General features: G+C 51.6%; 3 long non-coding RNA genes across 4 annotated transcripts; all 3 read left to right on the forward strand.

Annotated features, from left to right (window-relative positions):
• Positions 1 to 736: 736 nt before the first annotated feature.
• LOC116505312 lies at positions 737 to 6722 on the forward strand. 2 transcript variants are annotated; one of them, XR_004254927.1, is made up of 3 exons: positions 737 to 782; positions 5894 to 5958; positions 6301 to 6722. It is a non-coding gene; the product is annotated as an uncharacterized LOC116505312 (long non-coding RNA). The 2 variants fall into 2 exon arrangements; XR_004254926.1 differs by lacking the exon at positions 737 to 782 and adding an exon at positions 3903 to 3944.
• Positions 6723 to 19597: 12875 nt separating this feature from the next.
• LOC116505307 lies at positions 19598 to 20361 on the forward strand. Its single transcript, XR_004254924.1, has 2 exons — positions 19598 to 19965; positions 20102 to 20361. It is a non-coding gene; the product is annotated as an uncharacterized LOC116505307 (long non-coding RNA).
• A 1382-nt stretch (positions 20362 to 21743) lies between these two features.
• Positions 21744 to 24365, forward strand: LOC116505308. The gene is made up of 3 exons (XR_004254925.1): positions 21744 to 21784; positions 23742 to 23806; positions 24149 to 24365. It is a non-coding gene; the product is annotated as an uncharacterized LOC116505308 (long non-coding RNA).
• The last annotated feature ends 1612 nt before the right edge of the window (positions 24366 to 25977 follow it).

Genomic DNA, 25977 nt, shown 5'->3' on the forward strand with positions numbered 1-25977 from the left:
TCCTTCTCTCCCTTGTCTCCCAATGGCCTCCCTGGATCCCCTCGGGCTGAGCTCCGTCCCTTCCCGGGATCCCTTCGGCTGCTTGGCTCCTGGCCCGGCGGTTCTCCTCCTGGGGGTGGAAGGGCCTTTTCCCCGGGGTGGCCTGGCAGGAGAAGCCGGGGAAGGGAGGACGCGGGCCTTCCCTTCGGAGCCTCCCCTTCAGCTCCCCGGGCGAAGCTCCGCCGCCCCCGCCAGGAGCCTCCCGCGCCCAAAGGAGCCGCCCGAAGGGAAGGGGCGGCGGGAGGGGCGGGGCCACCGCGGCTCCTCCCACCGAAGCCCCGCCCCTCCCTCCGCCTGTCCGTGTGGCTGGCTGGGGGCGGGGCGAAAGGAGGGGCCGGAGTGGGGACAGACGCGCAAGCGCAGAGGACGCTGGGAAAGCAGCTCCCTCCCAGCTACGGCGCTCGGTGGGCGGAGCTACGGAGGTTGCTGAGGCGGAGAACCAGGCGCGGAAAATGAAATAAAAGAAAAGGAACGTGGCGGCGAAGGGAAGGCTGGAGCCCAATTTGGCCCTTGGGGGTCACCGCCGCAGGAGGAACGGTGTCGAACGGCATCAGGAAGGCTGAGAACCGAACTGTTCTAGCGGGTCCCTTTCTCTCCTTTGGGGGAAAATCCACGAGGCGGTGCCTGGAGAGGAGAAGGCGGGGCTTCGCAGGAAGGAGGGGCTGGTATATGGAGCGCCTTCCCTTTCGGAACGAGAGAGCTGACGGAGGGAGCGGTTCGCTTCGGAGGCGGAGAAACCGGAAGTAAGTAGAGTCTGCTGGGACGGAGTGGCAGCCTGGGAGGGTCTCCTTCGGGTCCTCGGGAGGGGAGGCCTCGGCCTGGGCCTCTCCTGCGGTGAGGGGGACGCCGCCGTGACCCGCCTCTCTTTCTCCCCTGCAGGAGGACGGAGCAGCCCCGGGAGACGGCGGGGAAAGGCCGGGGGGCTCCGGAGCTGCAGGAGGAATGAGCCCAGCGGGAGTCCGGGAAAGGCGGCTGCCTGGAGGGCGATGCGGGGAGGAGGAAACGGGCGGAGACGCCGAGACGGGCCTGGAGGGCGGTGGGTCCTTCGGAAGACCCCGGAATCCCCAAAGGATCCAGGAGGAAGAAGAGAGATATCAGTGCCCGGAATGTGAAAAATTCTTCAAGAGAAATGTGTATCTACGAAAGCATCTAAAGGTCCATTCAGGAGAAAATCCTCATAAATGTCTGGAGTGTGGAAAGAGCTTCAGTGAGAGGAGCAGCCTTTATAGACATCAAAGGATCCACACAGGAGAAAAACCTCATAAATGTCTGGAGTGTGGAAAGAGTTTCAGTGAGAGGAGCAGCCTTTATACACATCAAAGGATCCACACAGGAGAAAAACCTCATAAATGTCTGGAGTGTGGCAAGAGCTTCAGTGGGAGGAGCAGCCTTTATAGACATCAAAGGATCCACACAGGAGAAAAACCTCATAAATGTCTGGAGTGTGGCAAGAGCTTCAGTGAGAGGAGCAGCCTTTATACACATCAAAGGATCCACACAGGAGAAAAACCTCATAAATGTCTGGAGTGTGGAAAGAGCTTCAGTGAGAGGAGCAGCCTTTATGCACATCAAAGGATCCACACAGGAGAAAAACCTCATAAATGTCTGGAGTGTGGAAAGAGTTTCAGTCATAGGAGCAGCCTTTATACACATCAAAGGATCCACACAGGAGAAAAACCTCATAAATGTCTGGAGTGTGGCAAGAGCTTCAGTCGGAGGAGCAGCCTTTATGCACATCAAAGGATCCACACAGGAGAAAAACCTCATAAATGTCTGGAGTGTGGCAAGAGCTTCAGTGAGAGGAGCAGCCTTTATACACATCAAAGGATCCACACAGGAGAAAAACCTCATAAATGTCTGGAGTGTGGCAAGAGCTTCAGTGAGAGGAGCAAACTTTATGCACATCAAAGGATCCACACAGGAGAAAAACCTCATAAATGTCTGGAGTGTGGCAAGAGCTTCAGTGAGAGGAGCAGCCTTTATACACATCAAAGGATCCACACAGGAGAAAAACCTCATAAATGTCTGGAGTGTGGCAAGAGCTTCAGTGAGAGGAGCAGCCTTTATGCACATCAAAGGATCCACACAGGAGAAAAACCTCATAAATGTCTGGAGTGTGGCAAGAGCTTCAGTGAGAGGAGCAGCCTTTATAGACATCAAAGGATCCACACAGGAGAAAAACCTCATAAATGTCTGGAGTGTGGCAAGAGCTTCAGTGAGAGGAGCAGCCTTTATACACATCAAAGGATCCACACAGGAGAAAAACCTCATAAATGTCTGGAGTGTGGCAAGAGCTTCAGTCGGAGGAGCAGCCTTTATGCACATCAAAGGATCCACACAGGAGAAAAACCTCATAAATGTCTGGAGTGTGGCAAGAGCTTCAGTCAGAGGAGCAGCCTTTATGCACATCAAAGGATCCACACAGGAGAAAAACCTCATAAATGTCTGGAGTGTGGCAAGAGCTTCAGTGAGAGGAGCAGCCTTTATAGACATCAAAGGATCCACACAGGAGAAAAACCTCATAAATGTCTGGAGTGTGGCAAGAGCTTCAGTGAGAGGAGCAGCCTTTATACACATCAAAGGATCCACACAGGAGAAAAACCTCATAAATGTCTGGAGTGTGGCAAGAGCTTCAGTGAGAGGAGCAACCTTTATGCACATCAAAGGATCCACACAGGAGAAAAACCTCATAAATGTCTGGAGTGTGGCAAGAGCTTCAGTGAGAGGGGCAGCCTTTATGCACATCAAAGGGTCCACACAGGAGAAAAACCTCATAAATGTCTGGAGTGTGGCAAGAGCTTCAGTGAGAGGAGCAACCTTTATAGACATCAAAGGATCCACACAGAAAAAAAACCTCATAAATGTCTGGAGTGTGGCAAGAGCTTCAGTGAGAGGATCAGCCTTTATGCACATCAAAGGATCCACACAGGAGAAAAGCCTCATAAATGTCTGGAGTGTGGCAAGAGCTTCAGTGAGAGGAGCAACCTTTACAGACATCAAAGGATCCACACAGGAAAAAAAACCTCATAAATGTCTGGAGTGTGGCAAGAGCTTCAGTGAGAGGAGCAGCCTTTATGCACATCAAAGGATCCACACAGGAGAAAAACCTCATAAATGTCTGGAGTGTGGCAAGAGCTTCAGTGAGAGGAGCAGCCTTTATGCACATCAAAGGATCCACACAGGAGAAAAGCCTCATAAATGTCTGGAGTGTGGAAAGAGCTTCAGTCAGAGGAGCAACCTTTATAGACATCAAAGGATCCACACAGGAAAAAAACCTCATAAATGTCTGGAGTGTGGAAAGAGCTTCACTGAGAGGAGCACCCTTTATAGACATCAAAGGATGCACACAGGGGAGAAACCTCATAAATGTCTGGGGTGTGGAAAGAGCTTCATTCAGAGGAGCGATCTTTATGCACATCAAATGATCCACACAGGAGAAAAGCCTCATAAATGCCTGGAGTGTGGAAAGAGCTTCAGTCAGAGGAGACGCCTTTATGAACATAAAAGGATCCATTCAGGAGAAAAGCCTCATAAATGTTTGGAGTGTGGAAAGAGCTTCAGTCAGATGAGCAACCTTTATGCACATCAAAGGATCCATTCAGGAGAAAAGCCTCATAAATGTCTGGAGTGTGGCAAGAGTTTCAGTCAGAGGAGCAGCCTTTATGCACATCAAAAGATTCACACAGGAGAAAAACCTCATAAATGTCTGGAGTGTGGCAAGAGCTTCAGTCAGAGGAGCCACCTTTATGCACATCAAAAGATCCACACAGGAGAAAAGCCTCATAAATGTCTGGAGTGTGGAAAGAGCTTCAGTCAGAGGAGCAACCTTTATAGACATCAAAGGATGCATTGTGGAGAGAAAGGGATGAAATGCCTGGAGAGTGGAGAGCACTGTTCCCTCTAAGGTGCGGCTGCGCTGCCGCGCACATTGCAAGAAAACACCACGCGGCCGTTTTTAACTGCGCGCAGTGATTTCTGCCACAGGTTCCGGAAGATGAGGGGAATAGCTGCTGCCGGCTCTTCCTCCAACAGCGCTGCCAGATTTGCCGCCAACGCTGCAGCCGAGGTGAAGCCTCCAAAGCTCCTGCAGGCGCCCCCGCCCATGGCAGCGGCGGCGGTGCCTCCCCCTCCGCTCGGAGCACCTCAGCTGGGCTCTGGGTTACCCCTGCCGCAGCCTCCACCTCCGCGGTTTTTCAGAAGCCATGAGGCCTTTTTCCCTGCTCCCCCCCCCCGCCGCCTTCCTACTATCTCCCGCTGCCAAATGGCTCCTCAAAAGCGTGGCGGAAGGGAGAGGGATAACACGGGGGCCAGCTCAGGTGCTCTGCGTGGAGCCTCCACACACAACCGGTGTGCTCCACAAACGTTCTTGCTCACTAGCTCAAAAGGGCCCTCGCTGTTTCTCCAGGCAGCCCCCGCCCCTCCGTCCAGCCGAAGGTCGCTCCTGGCAAGGCAGGCTCCCCGCAGCTGCTCGGAGGCTGGCTCTCCTCCTCCTCGTAGCGCCGTGGCTCCCAGCTCCTCTGCAATACAGCCAGTCCTTGACTTAGCCTCCACGCAGAGCACCTGAGCTGGCCCCCGCGTTATCCCTCTCCCTTCCTCCTCCGCCGTGCTTTTGAGGAGCCATTTGGCAGCGGGAACTAGTAGGAAGGCGGCGGGGGGGGGGTTTCAGGGAAAAAGGCCTCATGGCTTCTGAAAAACCGCGGAGGAGGTGGAGGCTGCGGCAGGGGTAACCCAGCGCCCAGCTGAGGTGCTCTGAGCGGAGGGGGAGGCACCGCCGCCGCTGCCATGGGCGGGGGCGCCTGCGGGAGCTTTGGAGGCTTCACCTCGGCTGCAGCGCTGGGCAGCAAATATGTTGGTGCTTTTGGAGGAGGAGGAGGAGGAGGAGGAGGCAGCAGCTATTTAGTGGCAGCGGGGGGTTCGTTGGCATCTTCAGCGGCAGCCCTGCCTCCTGTAAAAAAAACCGAAGATGGAGCAGATCCACGCAGATGACGTTGCTGCAACATGACTGGAGGAGGAATTCTGGGAGTTGAAGTCCACAAGGCTTAAAGCTGTCAGGTTTGAAGACCCCTGGGGTTTTTTTTCCCCTAAAGGGCTAGGGGTGCAAAGGTCTTGTAACTTGACAGCTTTAAGACTTGCGTGCTTCAAATGCCAGAGTTTCTGAGCCAACATTTTGGTTGCTAAGCAGGACCGTTGTTAAGTGATACTGATATTATATAACACTTTTAATTAAGCGGGTACCTTGAATAAACATAACTTGAGTTTCAAATAATACTGATTTCATTGTAGTCTTAGGTGACATCTGTGAAAAAAATTCAGGTGCTCAGGCATGAAAATATGCCGCTCAATCACTATACTTTTCTGCTCACACTGAAAAAAAATTAGAGGGAATATTGCCTTGGGGAGGGGGTGGCAGCCCCCCTTGGCCAAGTTGTTATTCCAGCAGAAGGCTTTAAGGATTTATGAGCCAGGAAAACTCCCTGGTTTGGTTCCTTTATCTATGGGGCCTGATATTCCCCTGTAACAATTTCTTCTATGCTTTCAAGAATGTGCCTAGCTTTGAAGCCAAGAGATAGAAGCGAAATGCAGCAGTGAGAGAACATTTGCAGTAATGTCATCCAGTATATTAAGGTTACAATTTGCTGGCCTGGAAAACAAGTAATTTATGACCGTATGCAATAATATAAGCAGAAGCCAACAGCAAAGTTAAATTCTTAATAAATGATTTCTAGCAGTATCTCATATCAGAAGCAAACAGCAAATATTGGTTTAATCAGTAACAATTGTATAGTAACATAAGCAATTCATAATAAAAGCAAATAGCCAATATGGATTCATATACTTCTTCATTACTATTCAGGAAACACGAAGTTTATTGCTATAGAAACATCCAGTAAGCATCATTGTGCAAAAGGAAACAATCAGGTCTGTATGTTATTACCTTATTCTACTGTATTCATACCGTTTTCTTTCCTTTTCATCTTTACCCTATCCTTCTTCCTCTTTCCTTTCCCCTTCCTAACTTTCCCATTATTTGCATTTTTCTTTATCTTTTACACTTCGATAAAGTAACAAAAAGAAAAATCAGGTATCTAGTTATTAAGAAAATAACTGAAGAAGAGGGTGGGAGGAGACCTTGGAAGACTTCTAGTCCAACCACCTGATTTAATTTGTCAATTAAAAAAAAGATAGGAATATAGGGAAACATCCGTGAAATCACCCAGAATGCAGGTCAACTTAATGGAGCGTCTTTTTCGTTTGTTTTAGAACGGAGGTTGGGGACTATGGGCCTTTTATGACTTGGGCACTTCAAAGCCAGCATGGTTGGCTCAGGAATTTCTGTGTCACGGCTGCCTCCGATCAACCCCCAGGGAAGAAAAACCTTGGCTCCATAGATTCAAAGAAAAGGGACTTTTACTGTGAAAGAACAAAAGACAAATTGAAACTAACCTCAGTATCCAGGCAACCACAGTCCAATCATTGGCCAGGAATATGTTTTGAGAATGTCTCTGGTTCAGGTGCTCCGTGCCGCCCTCCTGCATGCCATTTCACGGACGGTTGGCCTTGAAGCTGTTAAACAACCCAAGCTGCCCTCCCTGATTCCAAGCCTCCCTATGGCTTCAGTTCAGTTCAGTTTCAGTTTATTGTATTTATATGCCGCCCTTTTCCCCCGAAGGGGACTCAGGGTGGCTCACAACTCGAACCGGGGAAGGGGGGTACAGACAAAAAATTAAAAAATGAAACATAACAATGCATAGTTTAAAAACACACAACAGTCATACCAATTCGAGACGGGGGCAACAGCTCTTTAGCCCCAGGCCTGTCGGAACAGCCAGGTTTTGAGGGCTTTGCGGAAGGCCTGGAGGGTGGTGAGGGTGCGAATCTCCACGGGGAGCTCGTTCCAGAGGGTCGGAGCAGCCACAGAGAAGGCTCTCCTCCGGGTAGTCGCCAGTCGGCATTGGCCGGCGGATGGAATTCGGAGGAGGCCTAATCTGTGGGATCTGATCGGTCTAGTGGAGGTAATTGGCAGCAGGCGGTCTCTCAAGTACCCAGGTCCAATACCATGAAGGGCTTTATAAGTTACGACTAGCACCTTGAAGCGTATCCGGAGACCAATAGGCAGCCAGTGCAGCTCGCGGAGGATAGGTGTTACGTGGGTGAACCGAGGTGCACCCACGATCGCTCGCGCGGCTGCATTCTGGACAAGCTGAAGTCTCCGAATGCTCTTCAAGGGCTTCTCAGCAATTCCACTTTCACACCACCTGCACAATTCCCTTCCCAAATGCCCATTGCTCCCTCCCTCCCTGTTTCCAAGGCAGCCGGCAGCAAGCTGGAAGGAAAGCAATGTTGCTGGCTAGGCTGACATTCTGGGAGTTGAAGTCCACAAGTCATACAAGGGCAACAGTTTCCCTGTTGCCCCCTGTTTTAGGGGGCAACGCAACCTATGTCAGCACAACTGGCTGATTATGGTGGATCCCGAAGAAGCTAAGAAGGGTGAGGTTCGGTTGGCAATGAGATGGGAGACCACTATGAAGGCCCAGGCCGCAGGATGGACTGGGACCCAGAAACCCTTCCCTTTTAAGGGGAGGGGTCTCTGCCATCTTGCGTTTTCCACCTGCCATCTGACGCCCCCCTACTGTGGCACTTTAACTCCTGGCCACCTCTGGTCGCGGACTTTGAACTTTTAGACCCACCAGCTCAGTTCCATCTGGCTTTAAGCATTATCAACATTACCACCTGCTATTATCCCTGGATCTCCATCTGGGACAGCGCTTGCGGAAGAAGGCCCCCTGTTTTCCTCAATTGTTCCGGACTCTTTGGACCTATTCAGACTTGTAGAAGAGGGGGACGCGATTTACGCCCCTGTATACCTACTCTGGACCATAACTGGACGCTAATTATTGAAACTATTTTAACCATCTCGATTACTGAGAGCCATTTGGCTCTGCCTGGACTCGCACTCTAATCAACTGCGCAATCTATCTTTTCCTTCTTTTCTCTTCCTCTTTTTCTTCTTACTTTGTATGGGATATGCTAGAGGTATGTATGTAATTGAATGAATGATCCCACTTTTATTGCCATTATTGCTGTATTTTTGTGTTTTTTAACTATCACGTGGGGACTGTTTGGGGGAGTGTTTGAGTATGTATGATTCGGAGGGCCTGCCGGAGATGGCGGGGGCGATGGGGGTGGCTGAGGGGACCAGAGACACAGGAGAGGGTCGGGGTATTGCGGTCGTAACAGGGAGGGGCAGATACGGCGGGGACTTTAGGGCAGGCCATTACCGGGGAAGGAGGGTTCGCTATATTGCAGAGATCCCTCCTTCCGGCCCTAGGAGTCCCACTCCAAGACCAGATGGCGTGAGTAGTCAGGACCCTGGTCTCAGGCTGTTGTCGCTAAATGCCAGGTCTGTTGTCCATAAAGCTCCTCTCGTCCGGGACTTAATTTTAGACGAGAGGGCAGACCTGGCATGTATTACTGAGACCTGGCTGGGCCCAGAGGGAGGAGTCCCCCTTGTAGAGCTGTGCCCAGAAGGATTTCAGGTGCTACATCAGCCAAGAGCCCAGGGAAGGGGTGGGGGTGTGGCCGCCGTTATCCGGGAGTCGTTAGTTCCTCGTAGGGTCCCTGCTCCGGAGATTGTCGGGTGTGAGTCATTGCTGTTAAAGTTGGACCTCAAGGGTCAAGTGGGTCTGCTGCTAACGTACCTGCCTCCCAACAGCGTTGCAGCAGCCCTCCCCTCGCTCCTCGAGTCGGTAGCCGAGCTGGCAATTGAGTTCCCTAGGTTGATGGTCCTGGGGGACTTTAATTTGCCGTCGCTCGGTGAAAGCTCTGATGGGGCGCAGGAGTTCATGGCTTCCATGACAGCCATGGGCTTGACCCAAGTAATTCGAGGCCCAACCCATTCAGCGGGACACATGCTTGACCTTGTATTTCTCTCGGAGCAGTGGATTTGTGATCTTGGTCTGAGGGGGAGTGACATCATACCCCTGTCGTGGTCAGACCACTGCCTACTGAGGCTCGACTTCCGGAGGCCAAACCCCCACTGTAGGGAGGAGGAACCGACCAGGTGGTTCCGCCCCAGGCGCCTTATGGAGCCGTTGAGGTTCCAGACAGAGCTTGGGGTTATTCCTGACACTCTCGCCCACAGTCCGGTCGAGACTCTGGCTGCTGCGTGGCACTCGGCAGCGTCGGAGGCCCTCGACCGGATTGCGCCACTGCGGCTCCTCCGAGGCAGCGGATCCCGGAGACCTCCTTGGTTTACCGAGGAACTCCGGGAGATGAAGCGCCGGAGGAGATGCCTAGAGCACCGTTGGAGGTCCGATAAGTCCGAATCGAACCGAGCAATGGTAACCACCTGCACCAGGGAATACACCAGGGCACTTAGGGCAGCAAAAAGATCACATATAGCCACCCTGGTTGCATCCGCTGAGTCCCGTCCAGCCGCCCTGTTTAGGATAACCCGCTCCCTATTGAACAAAAGGGAGACGGGGGAACCCTTGCAGGGCAGAGCTGAAGAGTATGCCCAATTTCTCGCGGACAAAATTGCTCGGTTTCGGTCGGACTTGGACTCCATCCCCGCAGCTCCAGCCGAGACACAGGGGGATCAAGTAGAACAACTCTGGGTTGAGTTTCAGGATGTTACCCCCGGGGATGTGGACAAGGCCATGAGAGCTGTAAGTGCCTCCACCTGTGTTCTGGATCCGTGTCCCTCATGGCTAGTCACGAACTGCAGTGAGGTGACACGAGGCTGGATCCAGGCGGTTGTGACCGCCTCCCTTCGGGAGGGGAACTTCCCCGCCGCACTGAAAGCGGCGGTGGTGAGACCCCTCCTAAAGAAACCATCTTTGGATCCAGCTGTCCTTAATAGTTATCGCCCTGTCTCCAACCTTCCCTTCCTGGGGAAGGTTGTTGAGAAGGTGGTGGCCTTCCAGCTCCAACGGTCCTTGGAGGAAGCAAACTACCTAGACCCCTTCCAGTCAGGCTTCAGACCCGGCTACAGCACAGAAACCGCTTTGGTCGCATTGATGGATGATCTCTGGAGAGCCAGAGATGAAGGACATTCCTCCATCCTGGTCCTCCTTGACCTCTCAGCGGCTTTCGATACCGTCGACCATGGTATCCTTCTGCGACGACTGCGGGAGGTGGGAGTGGGAGGCACCGTGCTACGGTGGTTCTCCTCCTACCTCTCGGACAGGTCGCAGTCGGTGTTAGTGGGGGGGCAGAGATCGTCCCCTAGGCCCCTAAATTATGGGGTGCCTCAGGGTTCGGTCTTATCCCCCCTACTATTTAACATCTACATGAAACCGCTGGGAGAGATCATCCGCAGGCACGGGATTAGATACCATCAATATGCGGACGATACTCAATTGTATCTGTCCGCCCCGTGCCAACTCAATGAAGCGGTAGATGTGATGAGCCGGGGTCTTGAGGCCGTTATGGGCTGGATGAGGGCTAACAAGCTTGTGCTCAACCCAGAAAAGACCGAGTGGCTGTTGTGTTTCCCTCCCAAAGATCTGACTAGTATACCATCACTCAGGCTGGGGGGTCAAATTGTATACCCCTCAGAGAGGGTTCGCAACTTGGGAGTCCTCCTGGATCCGCAGCTGTCATTTGACCACCACCTAACGGCTGTGACCAGGGGGGCATTCGCCCAGGTTCGCCTGGTGCGCCAGTTGCGACCCTACCTGAATCGGGAGGCGCTCACAACAGTCACTCGGGCCCTAGTGATCTCCAGGCTGGAATACTGCAATGTGCTCTACATGGGGCTGCCCTTGAAGAGCATCCGGCGACTTCAGCTAGTGCAGAACGCAGCCGCGCGAGTGATTGCGGGTGTACCTCGATTCACCCGCATAACACCTATCCTCCACGAGCTGCGCTGGCTACCTGTCGATCTCCGGATGCGCTTCAAGGTGCTGTTAATCACCCATAAAGCCCTACATGGCAGTGGATCTGGATACTTGAGAGACCGCCTTCTGCCAATTACATCCCTGCGACCAATAAGATCACATAGATTAGGCCTCCTCCGTATTCCATCGGCCAGCCAGTGTCGGCTGGCAACCACAAGGAGGAGGGCCTTCTCAGCAGTAGCCCCAGCCCTTTGGAACGAGCTCCCTGTGGAGATTCGTACCCTCTCCACCGTCCAAGCCTTCCGCACAGCCCTGAAGAACTGGCTCGCCCGTCAGGCCTGGGGATAAGGATAGTTGCCCCTCCCGAATGTTGTATGGATGTTGCCTACTATTTTTAGTATATGTCTCTATTTTGTTGTCTGTATTCCCCCTTTCCTAGTTTTATGTGAGCCGCCCTGAGTCCCCTCAGGGAAAAGGGCGGCCCACAAATTCTAATAAAACTACAAACTACAAACTACATCTGCTTTGGAGCAGACCCTGCCCATACCAGCCAGGGCTTCCTTTGCTGCATTTCCCAGCAGCTGCTCTCGGAGAGGCAGAAGGAAACTTGGCGAGAGAAAAGTAACAGCTTCAAGAGGCCCTTCAGCAGGTGGTCCTCCATCTCTCAGGGGGTCTCCCTTGGCACTTTAGCCCTTCATCTGCTCTCCAGCGTCAAGGCGGAGAGAAGCTCCGAGAGGCACATTCGGAGCCCTGGGCTGTTCAGTCTGCTGAGGCATGGCTTGAACGACAGGTAGGGAAGTAGGACAGGCTCCAGTGGAGACGAAGAGGAGGTCACTAAACAATCTGTTGTAAGTCGAGGACTGTATATTCCACACCATCTTAAATTGTGAGTGAAGGGGGCGGGCAGAGGTGGGGCCTGGAGTGGCAGAAAGAGTGGTGGGGGGCAACTGGAGGCCCCCTTGGGTGAAGCCGGCTGGTGGCCTGAAAAACTTTGGACGTCTCCATCTGACCTCCCTGCCAAGTGCGGAAACTCTCCTGAAATGGAAGGGTGGAGTTTGGGAGGTGGAGGCGAAGCCGGTGATGACATTTCTGCGTTGATGTCCTCCTCCCAGGAGTCCCGAAGGGCTCAGATACGATCAGGGGCCAAGGGAGGCGGGAAGCAGATCGCTGGAAAGCCTGTTGATCTTGGACGGGTCCATGCCTGTCCCTTCATCCTTTGGGTCAGCAGGGTTCGGCTCCGCTTGGAGACCCCAGCTTTCGCCTGCCGTGAAGGAGCCCTCCTCAGTCTCTGGCCTTCTGGGCCTCCAGCCACGGCCTGTCAGGCTTCCAAGTAGCACCCAAAAGTAAATCGGAGTCCGAGGCAAAGGATTCCTCAAAGCTCCAATTGATGAAGAGAGCCACGTTGGCACATCTGGGAAAACCCGAATCTGAAAGCTTCCCGGTTTCCCCCACCCATTTGGAAGTTCAAGATCTTTCCCCCCAACACCCACAATCCCATCCCAAGGTCCAAACTCCCACTGCCATGCTGGCAGTTCCACCCATCCAGTTCCAATCAAGTGTAGAGGTGCAAAGACAAAGGATGACCTTGGCTTCCTAGTAAGAATGTTGTTATGGCTACACAGCATCTAACTCCGTACAATCCCTCCTCCCATTTTCCCACCATAGAAAACGCATAGCAGAAGAATAGAAAGTGTGGCAGGCCAAAGATCCAAAGGAAAAGATGGCTGCAGGCCTGACAAGGCCTTTGCCTTGCATAAATATAAATAATAATACAAATAATAAATGCAAATAATAAATACAAATATAAATACGAATGTGAATACGAATATGAATACAAATATAAATACAAATATAAATACAAATACAAATATAAACATAAATATAAATATAAATATAATAAATAATAAATAAAATAATAAAATAATAAAATAAATGGTATGGAATGGAATAGAACAATACACAGCCTTTCTCTGCACCCCGTTCAAGCAGCAACTCAGGTGGTGGAAGCCGTGAGAATTCAGCACTTGGGACAGTGGCAGATCAATCACCAGCCACCAGCTCTTCCCCCATCCATCCACCTCTTGCCAATTAATTAGCCGCCACCGGTCAGCCGAGCCAGCCAAGCTGCAGCTCCTCATCACAGGGGCCTGGAGGGCTGCTGAGGGCGGCCTAGAGATCAGGGCACTTGGGGTCGAAGGGCCCTTTCACAGGGTCGCCTAAGACCATCGGAAAAGACATATTTTCAAAATAATACAGAAAACATAATTTTATGGTTGGGGGTCACCACAACACAAGGAACTGTATTAAAGGGTCGCGGCATTAGGAAGGATGAGACCCACTGCTCTGGAGCTTCATCCCCAGCACATCTGGGGGCAAATCTGGTGACCTGGAGGGCGGCAGGGCCATCCTTGGGGGGGGGGGGATTGTGTCTTTGGCCTGACTTTACTCAGAGAGTCACCTGGCTGGGTGGCCTTCAGCAGCTGAGGAGTTACAATCAGCAGGAGAGATTTAACCCACCCTGGACCAGGCGGGAGGCTCTGGATGAGGACCTCAGAGCCACGACAGACTCCCTTCCTTTTCCCTTGGGCTTCATCGGTCTTTCCGTGTCTCTGCACGGACGTCTGAAGACGGCTGGGCTGCCACTCTCAGAATTCCCCAGCTGCCTGAGCCCACGGAGTTGAAGCCCCCCCCCCACAAATCTTAAAAGGACGAAGGTTTCAGAGCCTTGTTTCAAGGCATCGCAATAGTGGCTACAGGTAATCCTCGAGTTACGATCACAATTGAGCCCAAAATGTATGTTGCTAAGTGAGAAATTTGTTAAGTGAGTTTTGTCCCATTTTACGACTTTCCTTGCTGCGGTTGTTAAGTGAATGTGGCTTCCCCAGGGCCTTTCCTGGTCAGAAGATTTCAAAAAGTGACCACATGTGCCTGGGATACTGCAACCGTCATAGATATGAGTTGGTTGCCAAACATTTCAATTTTGGTCACTTGACCATGGGGTTGCTGCAATGGTCATAAGTGTGGAAAATGGCCATAAATGACTTTTTTCAGGGCTGTTGTAAATTTGAAGCCACTAAATGGACGGTTGTAAGTTAAGGACTGGCTGGGTGTATTTCATATTCAGATCCATCCTTCATTCCTTCCTTCCCTCCCTTCTCCCTTCCTTCCCTCCCTCCCTTCTCACTTTTTCCTTCCTTCCCTCCCTCCCTTCTCACTTTTTCCTTCAATCTTTCCTTCCCAGAGTCACAGACTTGGAAGGGACCTTGGAGGTCTTCTAGCCCAACTCATTACTCAAGCAGAAAACTCTATAGTATTTCAGGTTGTCCAATCTCTTAAAGAACATTGGACAATTTCTTCTTCTTTTTTTTTTTAAATTATTTTTATTTTTTATTACACAAACAACAATGGGAAAAGGAGAGGATGGGGAAAAAAAAGAAAAAAGGGGGGGGAAGGGAAAACCCATCTTCACATATAATATGTCGTTTAATCACAGGTGCATCCCTACTAAGTTTATACATCCCATATCTCTCTATTGTATATTTAATAAGCACCACAATAAGCTAGGGTTTAAAAAACAAAAAACAACAAAATAAAACAAGGGAGAGAGAGAAGAAAAGAAAAAGAAAAAGAAAAAAAGGGTGGGGGGAGGGGGGGAGGCCAAAAAGGGCAAAAAAAGGTCCAAGAAGGAATAGAAAAAAAAGAGAGGAAAAAAACCAACCATCATCACATGCAGCATGTCGTTTGATTACGGTTGTTTTAACATCTACATCTTCAAATAATGTTTACCATCTCAGATATTTCCTCTAATGTAACTAAAGGTCTCATTTTCCTTCTACCATATATATTCAATTAACATTAGCATTGTTTTCCCCCAGGGAATATACTTCTATTCATTGTTAATCTTGCATTTCATACCTTCAAACAGAGATCTTATTCCTTCATTGTTCAACAAGGCATCGCAGCCTATATATACCAGTTTTCATTTGTTCCCCTATTAGAATTGCCTTATCAGCAGCGAAATATCATTATAATAAGTTCTTAACCTTATACATTATATCCCCAGACCTTATATTAGTACTTCCTTATATCATTGTTGAATTATTTCACATCATAATTATATCATCATTTACTTTTTCCAATTAAGGCATAAGTGTATCATTTTTCATTTCCAAAATTTTGTTTTTTTCCCCTTAGCCATTGATAAAACAAGTCCCATATCTTATAAAATTGTTCATCCTCTTGCTCTCTAATTTCAAATGTCAATTTACTCATTTCGGCACAGTCCATTATTTTTCGAATGATTTCTTCCTCTTTTGGTATTGTTTCATTTTTCCAGTTTTTTGCAAATACAATTCTGGCTGCTGTTAACACATTTACAATCAAATATTTTAAGTCTTTGTTGTAGGTTTCTGGTAAAATTCCCAATAAAAAGACCTCTGGTTTAAAGTCTATTTGTTTGTGTATCATTTTCTCCAACCACATGTGGATTTTAGTCCAGTATCTTTTGGCTTCAGTGCAAGTCCACCACATGTGGTAGTATGAGCCAGGTATCTGGTGACATTTCCAACACTTTTCTGATTTATTCTTGAACATTCTTGCGATTCTGGTCGGGGGAATGCCGGACAATTTTCTGTTGCTGCTCTGGCTCTGTGGAATGAGTTACCAACAGAGATCCGGACCCTCCCCACCCTTGCAGCCTTCCAAAAGGCCACCAAAACCTGGCTGTTCCGGCAGGCCTGGGGTTGCTGACTCAAATCAGGTCAACCCCCAATTAACCCAGATGTATGTTGTGTTTTTAAAATGTTTGTATTATTTTACATTCTTCCCCTGTATGTTATTTTATTTTATTCATACTTGTAAGCCACCCTGAGTCCCCCCTGGGATTGGGCGGTATATAAACCCATTAAATTGACAATTGACGATTGATCAGCCATTAGGTTGCAACCTATTGGATTGCAACCTAATTTCTTGCCCTTGTGGGCTACAGGGGGCTATAGGGCAGTGGAAAGGATTTGCTAAGACTATGATTATTTCCACCTGCATCTCTTTCTCTCCAGTAACCCCACCCGCCTCCTCTGCTATTGGGCTTAGCAAGATCTGCATGCAGGTGGCTCAGTTTCCCCTTCTCTGAAATGGGCCCCTGCGCCCTGCCTAGCTTGCCTTGACGTGGCTCCCCACCTAGTCAGTGCAGGTGTTTCTGCCCGTGACCCGTCAAAACCGCGCCCGATTAAACTGCGTCGCTGACGTCATCAACAGGGCAACAACAGCCAGCGCGGAGAAAGAAGGGCGCTTTAAATAGCGCTTTGAAAGCAAGCCAATTCAACTTAATGTAAGGGTTAGGGTTAGGGTTAGGTTAAGGGTTAGGTTAAGGGTTAGGTTTAGGGTTAGGTTAAGGGTTAGGTTTAGGGTTAGGTTAAGGGTTAGGGTTAGGTTAAGGGTTAGGTTTAGGGTTAGGTTAAGGGTTAGGGTTAGGTTAAGGGTTAGGTTTAGGGTTAGGTTAAGGGGGGTTAGGGTTAGGGTTAGGTTAAGGGTTAGGTTAAGGGTTAGGATTAGAGTTAGGTTTAGGGTTAGGTTAAGGGTTAGGGTTAGGGTTAGGTTTAGGGTTAGGTTAAGGGTTAGGTTTAGGGTTAGGTTAAGGGTTAGGATTAGGTTTAGGGTTAGGGTTAGGTTTAGGGGGGTTAGGTTTAGGTTTAGGGGTTAATTTTAGGTTTAGGGTTTACAGCGTGCTTCTGTCTCCGCGCTGTTGTCGCCCTGTTGATGACGTCAGCGATGTGGTTTAGTCGGGCGCGGTTTAATCGAGTGCGGTTTTGTGGTGGAACCGTTTCTGCCTCCCACCAGCCTTCCAAGCCGAGGCTGAGGGCTCCTCCGTGTCCTGCAGGGAGCCCGGCTGCTCAGAGGGGCCACCTCAGCTCAGGGGCTCTGGGCTGCCCCGCCCTGAGAGAGGCAGGTGTGGATTCTGAGCAGGAGCCTCAGGTAGGGAGGTTGTTTGGGGGGCCAGGGGGCATCGAGAGGGCAGGCTATGGGGGTCCTGTCTTGGGACCTGGCCAATGTTCCCTCTAATTTTTTTTCAGTGTGTGCGGAAAAGTATAGTATTTGAGCAGCACATTTTCATGCCTGAGCACCTGAATTTTTTTCACAGATGCTTCACAGAGCAATTGATTTATAGGATCCGAATTGGAATGGAGAAAAATGGTTTGTGTGTGTGTGTGTGTGTGTGTGTTTGAGTGAGCTTGAGGGATCCAGTAAGGGAACTGCGCCTATTTAGGAAAGAAGGTAAATTATTGCAAACATGATCAATCGAAGATAAGTATGGGCACAGGTTGGGCAGTAGAGAGAAAGTGATAAAAGAGTGGGAGAGAGGAAGAAAAAAAGAGGGAAGAGAGACAGAAAGAGACAGAGAAGGACAGAGAAAGTGACAGAAGAGTGGGAAAGAAGGAGAGAGAAAGAGAAAGAGGGTGAAAGAGACAAAGAGGAGAGAGAAGGACAGAGAAAGTGACAGAAGAGTGGGAAAGAAGGAGAGAAAGAAAGACAAAGAGAAAGAGGGTGAAAGAGACAAAGAGGAGAGAGAAGGACAGAGAAAGTGACAGAAGAGTGGGAAAGAAGGAGAGAGAAAGAGAGACAAAGAGAGAGGGTGAAAGAGACAGAAAGAGACAAAGAGGAGAGAGAAGGACAGAGAAAGTGACAGAAGAGGGGGAAAGAAGGAGAGAGAAAGAGAGACAGAGAAAGAGGGTGAAAGAGACAGAAAGAGACAAAGAGGAGAGAGAAGGACAGAGAAAGTGACAGAAGAGTGGGAAAGAAGGAGAGAGAAAGAGAGACAAAGAGAAAGAGGGGGAAAGAGACAGAAAGAGACAAAGAGGAGAGAGAAGGACAGAGAAAGTGACAGAAGAGGGGGAAAGAAGGAGAGAGAAAGAGAGACAAAGAGAAAGACGGTGAAAGAGACAGAAAGAGACAAAGACGAGAGAGAAGGGAGAAGGAGGGGGAAAGTGACAGAAGAATGGAATGGAGGGAGAGGACGCCAAGGCTGCAGGGCTCCCGCTCCTTCCTCTGGGACGTTGGCCTCGGGAAGTCCGTAGCGCGGTCTGGAAGGGATGCCACAGTCTGGGCGACGGTGGGCGCAGAAAGCCAGCCTGGATCCCGGAGAGAGCGAGTGGAAATGGTCCCCTGGGAGTTTGGGTCCCGCTTGAACCTTCATCCTTTGGCCGCCCGGCGGGAGGGACCCGCTCGGGATCCTTTCCCTTTCCCTCCCTTTCCTTCGGTCTCCCCTCCGGTTATAAAGGCAAGAATACATTTGCATTCCCCCAACGCGGCTGGAAATGGAAGCGAAGGAAGAGGCTGAAACACCCCCCTTCCTCCCCTGGGAAGAGATTGCGGAGGATCCCCTTTTCCCTCCTCGGAGGATCCGACCTCGGTTCTTCCTCCTCCAGGGCCCTGGAAGGCGCGCAAAGGAACGCAGCGCTCTTTCCTCTCCCCCAAACTTTACGGACAGAAGGCGGAGTTGTCCTGGGCGGATTTGGGCGAGCCTTTCAGTCGCTGAACGCAACCTAGGGGCTCCGGTCGCAGGTGCAAAAGGCCTCCCTATTCGGGCGGGGGGGGGGGAGACGATGCCGCTGCGCCCGGGACCCCTCCCGTCCCTCGGGGCGGCGCTGAGGTCTCTCTTGTGGGGCGGGGGGTTGCGGGGAGTTCCTGGAAGCGAGGAGGTGGGAGGGGGGGGGAGATAGCCAGGGTCCCGTTTGGCTCTTTCTCCCGGCCTCCAGCTCTTTCCCCAGAAGGAAACGTCTTCCTTCCTCCGCCTTACGCCGAGCCTCGTTTCAAGGCTGCGGTTTTGAGCCCAGGCAAGACGGGAACCAAGGGGGGTTTTGCACAGAGCTTCTTCAGCTCCGACAGGATTGGGGGGAACGGGAGGATTTCGATGCCTTGCGGGCAGCTGGGCATTTGCACCCCCCCCTTCCTCCCTCCTCCCCGTTGCAGCCCTTGTTGGTCCAAGACGGTTTCCCTCCCCTGGGATGGGGGCGCCTCTCGTCCACCCAACTCCCAGCCGCCCCCTTCCTGGTCTTTGCCCGCTTCCCTCCTGTTGCCTCCTTCGCAGGGCTGCTCGGTCCTCCGGAGCACCGAGTTCTCTCCTCTGCTCCGCCCCAAGGCTCCCCTGGAAGGCGCCTCCCAAGAGCCACTGGGCGGCGCGCACCTTACAGGGAACAGTGGTGGGGGGGGATCCCCTCCTGGGATCCGCTTCTTTCCCCCTGGTCCCCGATCCCCCCTTGGGATCCCTGGCATTCCAGTGGATCCCCCCGTCCCTCCTTGTCTCCCTTGTCTCCCAATGGCCTCCCGGGATCTCCTCGGGCTGAGCTCCGTCCCTTCCCGGGATCCCTTCGGCTGCTTGGCTCCTGGCCCGGCGGTTCTCCTCCTGGGGGTGGAAGGGCCTTTTCCCCGGGGTGGCCTGGCAGGAGAAGCCGGGGAAGGGAGGACGCGGGCCTTCCCTTCGGAGCCTCCCCTTCAGCTCCCCGGGCGAAGCTCCCCCGCCCCCGCCAGGAGCCTCCCGCGCCCAAAGGAGCCGCCCGAAGGGAAGGGGCGGCGGGAGGGGCGGGGCCACCGCGGCTCCTCCCACCGAATCCCCGCCCTCCCTCCGCCTGTCCGTGTGGCTGGCTGGGGGCGGGGCGAAAGGAGGGGCCGGAGTGGGGACAGACGCGCAAGCGCAGAGGACGCTGGGAAAGCAGCTCCCTCCCAGCGAAGGAGGTTGGTGGGCGGAGATACGGAGGCCGAGAGGGACCGTTGCTGAGGCGGAAAACCAGGCGCGGAAAATGAAATAAAAGAAAGGAACGTGGCGGCGAAGGGAAGGCTGGAGCCCAATTTGGCGCTTGGGGGTCACCGCCGCAGGAGGAACGGTGTCGAACGGCATCAGGAAGGCTGAGAACCGAACTGTTCTAGCGGGTCCCTTTCTCTCCTTTGGGGGAAAATCCACGAGGCGGTGCCTGGAGAGGAGAAGGCGGGGCTTCGCAGGAAGGAGGGGCTGGTATATGGAGCGCCTTCCCTTTCGGAACCAGAGAGCTGACGGAGGGAGCGGTTCGCTTCGGAGGCGGAGAAACCGGAAGTAAGTAGAGTCTGCTGGGACGGAGTGGCAGCCTGGGAGGGTCTCCTTCGGGTCCTCGGGAGGGGAGGCCTCGGCCTGGGCCTCTCCTGCGGTGAGGGGGACGCCGCCGTGACCCGCCTCTCTTTCTCCCCTGCAGGAGGACGGAGCAGCCCCGGGAGACGGCGGGGAAAGGCCGGGGGGCTCCGGAGCTGCAGGAGGGATGAGCCCAGCGGGAGTCCGGGAAAGGCGGCTGCCTGGAGGGCGATGCGGGGAGGAGGAAACGGGCGGAGACGCCGAGACGGGCCTGGAGGGCGGAGGGTCCTTCGGAAGACCCCGGAATCCCCAAAGGATCCAGGAGGAAGAAGAGAGATATCAGTGCCCGGAATGTGAAAAATTCTTCAAGAGAAATGTGTATCTACGAAAGCATCTAAAGGTCCATTCAGGAGAAAATCCTCATAAATGTCTGGAGTGTGGCAAGAGCTTCAGTGAGAGGAGCAGCCTTTATGCACATCAAAGGATCCACACAGGAGAAAAACCTCATAAATGTCTGGAGTGTGGCAAGAGCTTCAGTCAGAGGAGCAGCCTTTATGCACATCAAAGGATCCACACAGGAGAAAAACCTCATAAATGTCTGGAGTGTGGCAAGAGCTTCAGTGAGAGGGGCAGCCTTTATGCACATCAAAGGGTCCACACAGGAGAAAAACCTCATAAATGTCTGGAGTGTGGCAAGAGCTTCAGTGAGAGGAGCAACCTTTATAGACATCAAAGGATCCACACAGAAAAAAAAACCTCATAAATGTCTGGAGTGTGGCAAGAGCTTCAGTGAGAGGAGCAGCCTTTATGCACATCAAAGGATCCACACAGGAGAAAAGCCTCATAAATGTCTGGAGTGTGGCAAGAGCTTCAGTGAGAGGAGCCACCTTTATAGACATCAAAGGATCCACACAGGAAAAAAAACCTCATAAATGTCTGGAGTGTGGCAAGAGCTTCAGTGAGAGGAGCAGCCTTTATGCACATCAAAGGATCCACACAGGAGAAAAGCCTCATAAATGTCTGGAGTGTGGCAAGAGCTTCAGTGAGAGGAGCAGCCTTTATGCACATCAAAGGATCCACACAGGAGAAAAGCCTCATAAATGTCTGGAGTGTGGCAAGAGCTTCAGTCAGAGGAGCCACCTTTATAGACATCAAAGGATCCACACAGGAAAAAAACCTCATAAATGTCTGGAGTGTGGAAAGAGCTTCACTGAGAGGAGCACCCTTTATAGACATCAAAGGATGCACACAGGGGAGAAACCTCATAAATGTCTGGAGTGTGGAAAGAGCTTCATTCAGAGGAGCGATCTTTATGCACATCAAACGATCCACACAGGAGAAAAGCCTCATAAATGCCTGGAGTGTGGAATGAGCTTCAGTCAGAGGAGCAGCCTTTATGAACATAAAAGGATCCATTCAGGAGAAAAGCCTCATAAATGTCTGGAGTGTGGAAAGAGCTTCAGTCAGAGGAGCGATCTTTATGCACATCAAATGATACACACAGGAGAAAAGCCTCATAAATGCCTGGAGTGTGGAAAGAGCTTCAGTCAGAGGAGCAGCCTTTATGCACATCAAATGATTCACACAGGAGAAAAGCCTCATAAATGTCTGGAGTGTGGAAAGAGCTTCAGTCAGAGGAGCCACCTTTATGCACATCAAAAGATCCACACAGGAGAAAAGCCTCATAAATGCCTGGAGTGTGGAAAGAGCTTCAGTCAGAGGAGCAACCTTTATAGACATCAAAGGATGCATTGTGGAGAGAAAGGGATGAAATGCCTGGAGAGTGGAGAGCACTGTTCCCTCTAAGGTGCGGCTGCGCCGCCGTGCACATTGCAAGAAAACACCACGCGGCCGTTTTTAACTGCGCGCAGTGATTTCTGCCACAGGTTCCGGAAGATGAGGGGAAGAGCTGCTGCCGCCTCCTCCTCCAACCGCACTGCCAGATTTGCCGCCAACGCTGCAGCCGAGATGAAGCCTCCAAAGCTCCCGCAGGCGCCCCCGCCCATGGCAGCGGCGGCGGTGCCTCCCCCTCCGCTCGGAGCACCTCAGCTGGGCTCTGGGTTACCCCTGCCGCTGCCTCCACCTCCGCGGTTTTTCAGAAGCCATGAGGCCTTTTTCCCTGCTCCCCCCCCCTCCGCTGCCTTCCTACTATCTCCCGCTGCCAAATGGCTCCTCAAAAGCGTGGCGGAAGGGAGAGGGATAACACGGGGGCCAGCTCAGGTGCTCTGCGTGGAGCCTCCACACACAACCGGTGTGCTCCACAAACGTTCTTGCTCACTAGCTCAAAAGGGCCCTCGCTGTTTCTCCAGGCAGCCCCCGCCCCTCCGTCCAGCCGAAGGTCGCTCCTGGCAAGGCAGGCTCCCCGCAGCTGCTCGGAGGCTCGCTCTCCTCCTCGTAGCGCCGTGAAATCCTTGGGTGGCTCCCAGCTCCTCTGCAACACAGCCAGTCCTTGACTTAGCCTCCACGCAGAGCACCTGAGCTGGCCCCCGCGTTATCCCTCTCCCTTCCTCCTCCGCCGTGCTTTTGAGGAGCCATTTGGCAGCGGGAACTAGTAGGAAGGCGGCGGGGGGGGGGTCAGGGAAAAAGGCCTCATGGCTTCTGAAAAACCGCGGAGGTGGAGGCTGCGGCAGGGGTAACCCAGCGCCCAGCTGAGGTGCTCTGAGCGGAGGGGGAGGCACCGCCGCCGCTGCCATGGGTGGGGGCGCCTGCGGGAGCTTTGGAGGCTTCACCTCGGCTGCAGCGCTGGGCAGCAAATATGTTGGTGCTTTTGGAGGAGGAGGAGGAGGAGGAGGAGGCAGCAGCTATTTAGTGGCAGCGGGGGGTTCGTTGGCATCTTCAGCGGCAGCCCTGCCCCCTGTAAAAAAACCCGAAGATGGAGCAGATCCACGCAGATGACGTTGCTGCAACATGACTGGAGGAGGAATTCTGGGAGTTGAAGTCCACAAGGCTTAAAGCTGTCAGGTTTGAAGACCCCTGGGGTTTTTTTTTCCCCTAAAGGGCTAGGGGTGCAAAGGTCTTGTAACTTGACAGCTTTAAGACTTGCGTGCTTCAAATGCCAGAGTTTCTGAGCCAACATTTTGGTTGCTAAGCAGGAGCGTTGTTAAGTGATACTGATATTATATAACACTTTTAATTAAGCGGGTACCTTGAATAAACATAACTTGAGTTTCAAATAATACTGATTTCATTGTAGTCTTAGGTGACATCTGTGAAAAAAATTCAGGTGCTCAGGCATGAAAATATGCCGCTCAATCACTATACTTTTCTGCTCACACTGAAAAAAAATTAGAGGGAATATTGCCTTGGGGAGGGGGTGGCAGCCCCCCTTGGCCAAGTTGTTATTCCAGCAGAAGGCTTTAAGGATTTATGAGCCAGGAAAACTCCCTGGTTTGGTTCCTTTATCTATGGGGCCTGATATTCCCCTGTAACAATTTCTTCTATGCTTTCAAGAATGTGCCTAGCTTTGAAGCCAAGAGATAGAAGCGAAATGCAGCAGTGAGAGAACATTTGCAGTAATGTCATCCAGTATATTAAGGTTACAATTTGCTGGCCTGGAAAACAAGTAATTTATGACCGTATGCAATAATATAAGCAGAAGCCAACAGCAAAGTTAAATTCTTAATAAATGATTTCTAGCAGTATCTCATATCAGAAGCAAACAGCAAATATTGGTTTAATCAGTAACAATTGTATAGTAACATAAGCAATTCATAATAAAAGCAAATAGCCAATATGGATTCATATACTTCTTCATTACTATTCAGGAAACACGAAGTTTATTGCTATAGAAACGTCCAGTAAGCATCATTGTGCAAAAGGAAACAATCAGGTCTGTATGTTATTACCTTATTCTACTGTATTCATACCGTTTTCTTTCCTTTTCATCTTTACCCTATCCTTCTTCCTCTTTCCTTTCCCCTTCCTAACTTTCCCATTATTTGCATTTTTCTTTATCTTTTACACTTCGATAAAGTAACAAAAAGAAAAATCAGGTATCTAGTTATTAAGAAAATAACTGAAGAAGAGGGTGGGAGGAGACCTTGGAAGACTTCTAGTCCAACCACCTGATTTAATTTGTCAATTAAAAAAAAGATAGGAATATAGGGAAACATCCGTGAAATCACCCAGAATGCAGGTCAACTTAATGGAGCGTCTTTTTCGTTTGTTTTAGAACGGAGGTTGGGGACTATGGGCCTTTTATGACTTGGGCACTTCAAAGCCAGCATGGTTGGCTCAGGAATTTCTGTGTCACGGCTGCCTCCGATCAACCCCCAGGGAAGAAAAACCTTGGCTCCATAGATTCAAAGAAAAGGGACTTTTACTGTGAAAGAACAAAAGACAAATTGAAACTAACCTCAGTATCCAGGCAACCACAGTCCAATCATTGGCCAGGAATATGTTTGAGAATGTCTCTGGTTCAGGTGCTCCGTGCCGCCCTCCTGCATGCCATTTCACGGACGGTTGGCCTTGAAGCTGTTAAACAACCCAAGCTGCCCTCCCTGATTCCAAGCCTCCCTATGGCTTCAGTTCAGTTCAGTTTCAGTTTATTGTATTTATATGCCGCCTTTTTTCCCCCGAAGGGGACTCAGGGTGGCTCACAACTCGAACCGGGGAAGGGGGGTACAGACAAAAAATTAAAAAATGAAACATAACAATGCATAGTTTAAAAACACACAACAGTCATACCAATTCGAGACGGGGGCAACAGCTCTTTAGCCCCAGGCCTGTCGGAACAGCCAGGTTTTGAGGGCTTTGCGGAAGGCCTGGAGGGTGGTGAGGGTGCGAATCTCCACGGGGAGCTCGTTCCAGAGGGTCGGAGCAGCCACAGAGAAGGCTCTCCTCCGGGTAGTCGCCAGTCGGCATTGGCCGGCGGATGGAATTCGGAGGAGGCCTAATCTGTGGGATCTGATCGGTCTAGTGGAGGTAATTGGCAGCAGGCGGTCTCTCAAGTACCCAGGTCCAATACCATGAAGGGCTTTATAAGTTACGACTAGCACCTTGAAGCGTATCCGGAGACCAATAGGCAGCCAGTGCAGCTCGCGGAGGATAGGTGTTACGTGGGTGAACCGAGGTGCACCCACGATCGCTCGCGCGGCTGCATTCTGGACAAGCTGAAGACTCCGAATGCTCTTCAAGGGCTTCTCAGCAATTCCACTTTCACACCACCTGCACAATTCCCTTCCCAAATGCCCATTGCTCCCTCCCTCCCTGTTTCCAAGGCAGCCGGCAGCAAGCTGGAAGGAAAGCAATGTTGCTGGCTAGGCTGACATTCTGGGAGTTGAAGTCCACAAGTCATACAAGGGCAACAGTTTCCCTGTTGCCCCCTGTTTTAGGGGGCAACGCAACCTATGTCAGCACAACTGGCTGATTATGGTGGATCCCGAAGAAGCTAAGAAGGGTGAGGTTCGGTTGGCAATGAGATGGGAGACCACTATGAAGGCCCAGGCCGCAGGATGGACTGGGACCCAGAAACCCTTCCCTTTTAAGGGGAGGGGTCTCTGCCATCTGCTTTGGAGCAGACCCTGCCCATACCAGCCAGGGCTTCCTTTGCTGCATTTCCCAGCAGCTGCTCTCGGAGAGGCAGAAGGAAACTTGGCGAGAGAAAAGTAACAGCTTCAAGAGGCCCTTCAGCAGGTGGTCCTCCATCTCTCAGGGGGTCTCCCTTGGCACTTTAGCCCTTCATCTGCTCTCCAGCGTCAAGGCGGAGAGAAGCTCCGAGAGGCACATTCGGAGCCCTGGGCTGTTCAGTCTGCTGAGGCATGGCTTGAACGACAGGTAGGGAAGTAGGACAGGCTCCAGTGGAGACGAAGAGGAGGTCACTAAACAATCTGTTGTAAGTCGAGGACTGTATATTCCACACCATCTTAAATTGTGAGTGAAGGGGGCGGGCAGAGGTGGGGCCTGGAGTGGCAGAAAGAGTGGTGGGGGGCAACTGGAGGCCCCCTTGGGTGAAGCCGGCTGGTGGCCTGAAAAACTTTGGACGTCTCCATCTGACCTCCC

This window comes from Thamnophis elegans, chromosome 3, assembly GCF_009769535.1.
Source record: "Thamnophis elegans isolate rThaEle1 chromosome 3, rThaEle1.pri, whole genome shotgun sequence".
NCBI classification, from domain to species: Eukaryota; Metazoa; Chordata; class Lepidosauria; order Squamata; family Colubridae; genus Thamnophis; species Thamnophis elegans.